Below are 5,003 nucleotides of genomic sequence, written 5' to 3'. Positions count from 1 at the left end.
TCATACACAGCAGAACCTGACAGTGGGAAGGGACAGGAGAGTTGTACTTTGTCCAAAGACATCAGGCAGCAACTCCCTCAGAGATTCTGGGCTGCTGAAAACTGGAGCAAGCACTGATTTTATCCAGCATCTACCCAAGCTTTGAGTACAACAGGATTCACTGGCAGGTTTCTTGGAGAAAAACCAGGCAGGGTGCTGTGAATGCCACCAGGGCCACTGCAGTGACAGGTCCCAGCGAGGAGAGACTGGTGTTTGCCAGGGGGAGAACAACTCACCTCCAGCCTCCAGTGAGGACACGAGGTCTCACAGCAGCCCCTGCACTCAGGAGCTGCTGGCTCATCTCTGAAGCCCCCTCTAATTGGATGCATTTAAAGATGCCTCCTGAGCTGTCTGTGTCTCCAGCAGGACACACATCCCTAAAATGACACCAGCTAATTAAGGCCGTGGAAGCCCAAGGACTCTTCTGTGCCTTGTTTGTTATCCAGGAGCCTGAGGCAACGCTGAGGCCAGTAGGACCCTGACAGGCAGCTGGAGAAACCTGGTAATGACAGGGCCACCAAACCAGTCAGGGAGAAAGAGGCAGGAGAGCACAGAAATCAGCAATGACAATAACAACCGGCCACGCTGACGGTGGTGAGGTGCCTCCTGTGCCTTGGAGAGATGGGATCAATGAACCAGAGAGCTCCTCACCTTCTCCCAGGTACCTCCAGGCCAAATGGGATGGAGGGTGGGGGTGGCACTGGTGGGGCCCTGGGGATGGAGTCTGCTGCTTGAAGGTCAAGATACAAGTCTCTTTTCAGACTGTTCTCATGATTTCTGGGAAAATGCAGCAGCACCCCTCTAGTTTGGCTGGAGAACTGTCTGACTGCCCAGGATGATAGCTTGGAAACCCCTCACCCTGCACTGTTCACAAAATGTTGGACCAAGCTTCCCAGGGCAGTGGTGAGTGCCCATTGCTGGAGGGATTAAAAAGCCATGTAGATATGCCACCTGGGGACAGTGTAGGGTTAATGGTGGTCCTCAATGATCTCTGAGGCCTTTTCCTGCCTAAATGATTCTGTGGTTCTATGAGATCTCCTTTACAGGGTGTGTGTCCTCTCCACTGTTCCCTTTTCTCTGACACCACCACACCAGAGAGGAAAAGAGATGACTTTCGTGTCTGCCATGGCTGCAGCACCTGAGCAGACACCAGGAGTGCCACACCATGGTAATGGTTAAGGGTCTGCTTGTCCCTCTGGCCATGTTCTGGTGCCAGAGGAGCTGCTGAGGGGCTTCCAGATCTTGTTTTGAACTATTCCGAAACAAAACCAGAGAGACGTGTCTGGAGAGGGCTTTCAACCTTTCGAACAAGGTTTCCCCAGCAGCATCTCATGGTCAAGGGAACCCCATACAATTCTATGGTTTTTATGTTAGTCCTCCATTGTTTGAGCTTCTCAGGTCTCCTTTATACAGGTGATGGTGTGTGAGACAGTGACCTACCTGGAACAAAGGTACTTGGTAAGCACTTTGGGGGACAAGATAGCTTCAGAACAAGAGCAAAATTCATTTTACCCAATTTCAGACGCCTGGATGGTGCTCACAGTCCCATGGTGGAGTTCAGGGTGGTCGTGTGAGGAGCAGGGAGTTGCATTTGATGATCCTTATGGGTCCCTTCCAGCTCTACAATTCTGTGTCTGCAGGTGGGAGGAGGTGCAGAGTTCTGGGTGTACCCAGCATTTTCCCTCTCTGTGGTCAGGACAAGGAGCAGCCTCAAGCTTGTCAAGAACTGTTTCCAGTGAGGGTTGTCTGTCCCAGTTTCTCTGGTGTGAATGATTATTCGTGTCCATGGATGGACCATCAAATTCAGCACTGACCAGTAACAGAAATACCCAGCTTGCACATGAGTGGGGTGACCTTGAAATGGAGGAGAAAAACAAGGGTTAGAACCAGCAGAGAACCCTTTTTTGCCATGAAATCCATTCATTTATTGTAATAATAAAAAATAAAAATCAGTTTTGGCTCTTAATGATGAATTTTTTTCCCCAGCAATAAGCAAGTGGGAGGAAATGGATGTGCTCAGCTCAGAGGGGTCAGGGGCTGTCTCAGCTCTGCATGTGAGTGCCACGTTCCCACAGAGGCTCTGGGGAGCCTGCAGCTCTCCGAGACACCACGTTACATTTTGCCTTCCTTCTTCCACTTACTTATGATTCTCTGAACATCCAAACCCTGCAGTTTACATTATATGACAGAGCAAAAATGTCCTATGGGCAAGGGTCTAGGGAATCACACAAATAGCAATTTACTAATTTCATGCTGCCCGGAGAAATCCTAAAGGCCTGGGGGCCTGGAGATGGGATGTGAAGCTTTTCTCTTTTGGGGCAATTAGTTTCAATCCAGCCTTTCTAATGACTGAAGGTTCTTGGTTGCCTGAAGGGACTTCAGAGGCCTGAAGGAAAAGGGTCAGGGTCTCTGTGTATCTCTGGTCTCCAGATCATCAAACCCATGTTGGTCTGTCATGGGATAAGTCAATGAGGTTTCACCCTTCGGGATGGTGAAAAGACTCATCATAAAGATGGTGCAGGTGGACAAAGGTATGGAGTACCCTCAGCTTTCCACATTTCCCTGGAAATTGTGGTCCTGAGTGAGATTGCATAGAAAGCTCCTGGCTTGGCTGCAGAGTCTCTACAAATAATTTTTGTCTGGTCTTAGCCAGACACAACCAGACTCCACATCCCATTGCAGAGCCACAGCAGTAGAGATTCACCAAACACAGGAGCAGGTTTCTGCTCTGAGCTGGTGGCCCCTGGGTGCTGAGCTCCCCTGGCCAGAGCCTGAGAGCTCAGGCCTCATGGAGCAGGACCTTGTTGCTCCCCTGGATTTTGCTGAGGAAGGCAAGCAGCAGGTCCCAGCCTGCTGTTTGTTTTGTTCTTATGGAGGTGACATTCATGAGATGTGGTTTGGATATATATTTTATCCCATGATGTGATGGATAAATGTTTGCCTGAGTAAAGACCTGGTGAGGACTCCAGGATCCTCAGAGAAGGTTTGGAGTGTTTTGGGGGGTTCTGTGACATGGGTGTGACCTGAGAATTTTGGCCAGGGAACTGCTCCCATGTGAAGCTGAGAGAAGACCCTTGGGAAAGGCAGTTGGAACCAGAAAACCCCCAAGGTCTCTTCCAACCCAAACTATTCTATGGTTTTGTGAATCTTTTACAGAGAAAATCTGGGACAGATATGAGACAGAAGGACCTCCTGGGGACCATTTCAACTGCCCTAGAACAGGACCTTTTCTGCAGGGAGCAGCAGTGACCTGTTCCTGTGGCAGCTACAGGACGACCCCACAGCCCATCCATCACTCAGCTCCATAGCTGCACTTCCACTGGGTTGGCTCCTGCAGGTATTTCTCCTGGGGCTTTTCCACGGGCTGGGGATGCTGCAGGGGTGCTCTGAGCAGCCCAGCTCAGCTCCAGTTGCAGCAGAGCAGCCCCAGCTCTGGCTGGCAGCTGCAGAGAGCCGTGCCCATCTGTTGCTGTCCCCAGCCGCTGGCTGCCTTCCCCCGCGCTGTCACAGCACTGACACGGAGCTGAGGGCAGGAGGGAGGATCTCACCCACTGAGAAGGGATTTTAGCTTTGCTGGGGTTGCTAGGAGGCTGAGCCGTGCCCTCAGCGAATTTGCTGACCGTGCTCGGCTCCTTACAGCTGGGAGCATCTTTTCTTCTGGAGCCCCTGGCCCAGACAAAGCAGGTGGTTTGAGTGAGGAGCAAAGAGGCCTGGCCTGACCATGGGGCACCGGGAGGGCTCTGAGCCAGACCTGCAGGGACCCCAGCTGTCCGGGAGAGACACAGACTTCGGGGTCCTGTGGTTGGTAACAGGAGAGGAGCATCCATACAGGCCAAGCTGCTGCGCATCCCACCCTGTCAGGGACACAGACCCGGCTGCCTTTGCCTCACCTCCTCCTCCTCCTCCTCCAAGCCGCCATTGTCCCACCTCTCACCCAGCGCCAGAAGAGGCTCCGCTACTGCAAACACAAACCCGGGGCGCGTCCCCTGCCCTCAGAGCCCCCTCAGAGCCCCCTCAGAGCCCCTCAGAGCCCCTCAGAGCCCCTCAGAGCCCCCTCAGAGCCCCTCCGAGCCCCCCCAGAGCCCCCCCAGAGCCCCCTCAGAGCCCCCTCAGAGCCCCTCAGAGCCCCCTCAGAGCGCCCTCAGAGCCCCCTCAGAGCCCCTCAGAGCCCCCTCCGAGCCCCCTCAGAGCCCCTCAGAGCCCCTCAGAGCCCCCTCAGAGCCCCTCAGAGCGCCCTCAGAGCGCCCTCAGAGCCCCTCAGAGCGCCCTCAGAGCCCCCTCAGAGCCCCCTCAGAGCCCCTCCGAGCCCCCTCAGAGCCCCTCAGAGCGCCCTCAGAGCGCCCTCAGAGCCCCTCAGAGCGCCCTCAGAGCCCCCTCAGAGCCCTCAGAGCCCCCTCAGAGCCCCCTCAGAGCCCCCTCAGAGCCCCTCAGAGCCCCCTCAGAGCCCCCTCCGAGCCCCTCAGAGCCCCTCAGAGCCCCTCAGAGCCCCCTCAGAGCCCCCTCAGAGCCCCTCAGAGCCCCCTCAGAGCCCCTCAGAGCCCTCAGAGCCCCCTCAGAGCCCCCTCAGAGCCCCTCAGAGCCCCTCAGAGCCCCCTCAGAGCCCCCTCAGAGCCCCCTCAGAGCCCCCTCAGAGCCCCTCAGAGCCCCCTCAGAGCCCCCTCAGAGCCCCCTCAGAGCCCCCTCAGAGCCCCCTCAGAGCCCCCTCAGAGCCCCACGCGTGGCCAGGAGCCACGACCCTCCGCCACAGCCCCGTGTCGCCGTGCCGCCGCCGCTCCCCCCGAGCCCGTCAGCGCTGATGGGCCCTGACAGCGCTGCTCTTTTTCTCAGGGCCCGCCGGGTGCTGCGAGCGGGGCCAGCGGGCCCGGGGCAGGCGGCGAGCAGCTGTTCCCCGTCACATCGCCCGGCGCCGTCCGCGCCGACGGGACGCGGCTGCCGCAGCGCCGACGCCTCGCCGGGAGCCGCGG

The sequence above is a fragment of the Sylvia atricapilla genome, chromosome 15 (assembly GCF_009819655.1).
Source record: "Sylvia atricapilla isolate bSylAtr1 chromosome 15, bSylAtr1.pri, whole genome shotgun sequence".
Lineage (NCBI taxonomy): Eukaryota > Metazoa > Chordata > Aves > Passeriformes > Sylviidae > Sylvia > Sylvia atricapilla.
This window is presented reverse-complemented; position numbering follows the sequence as displayed.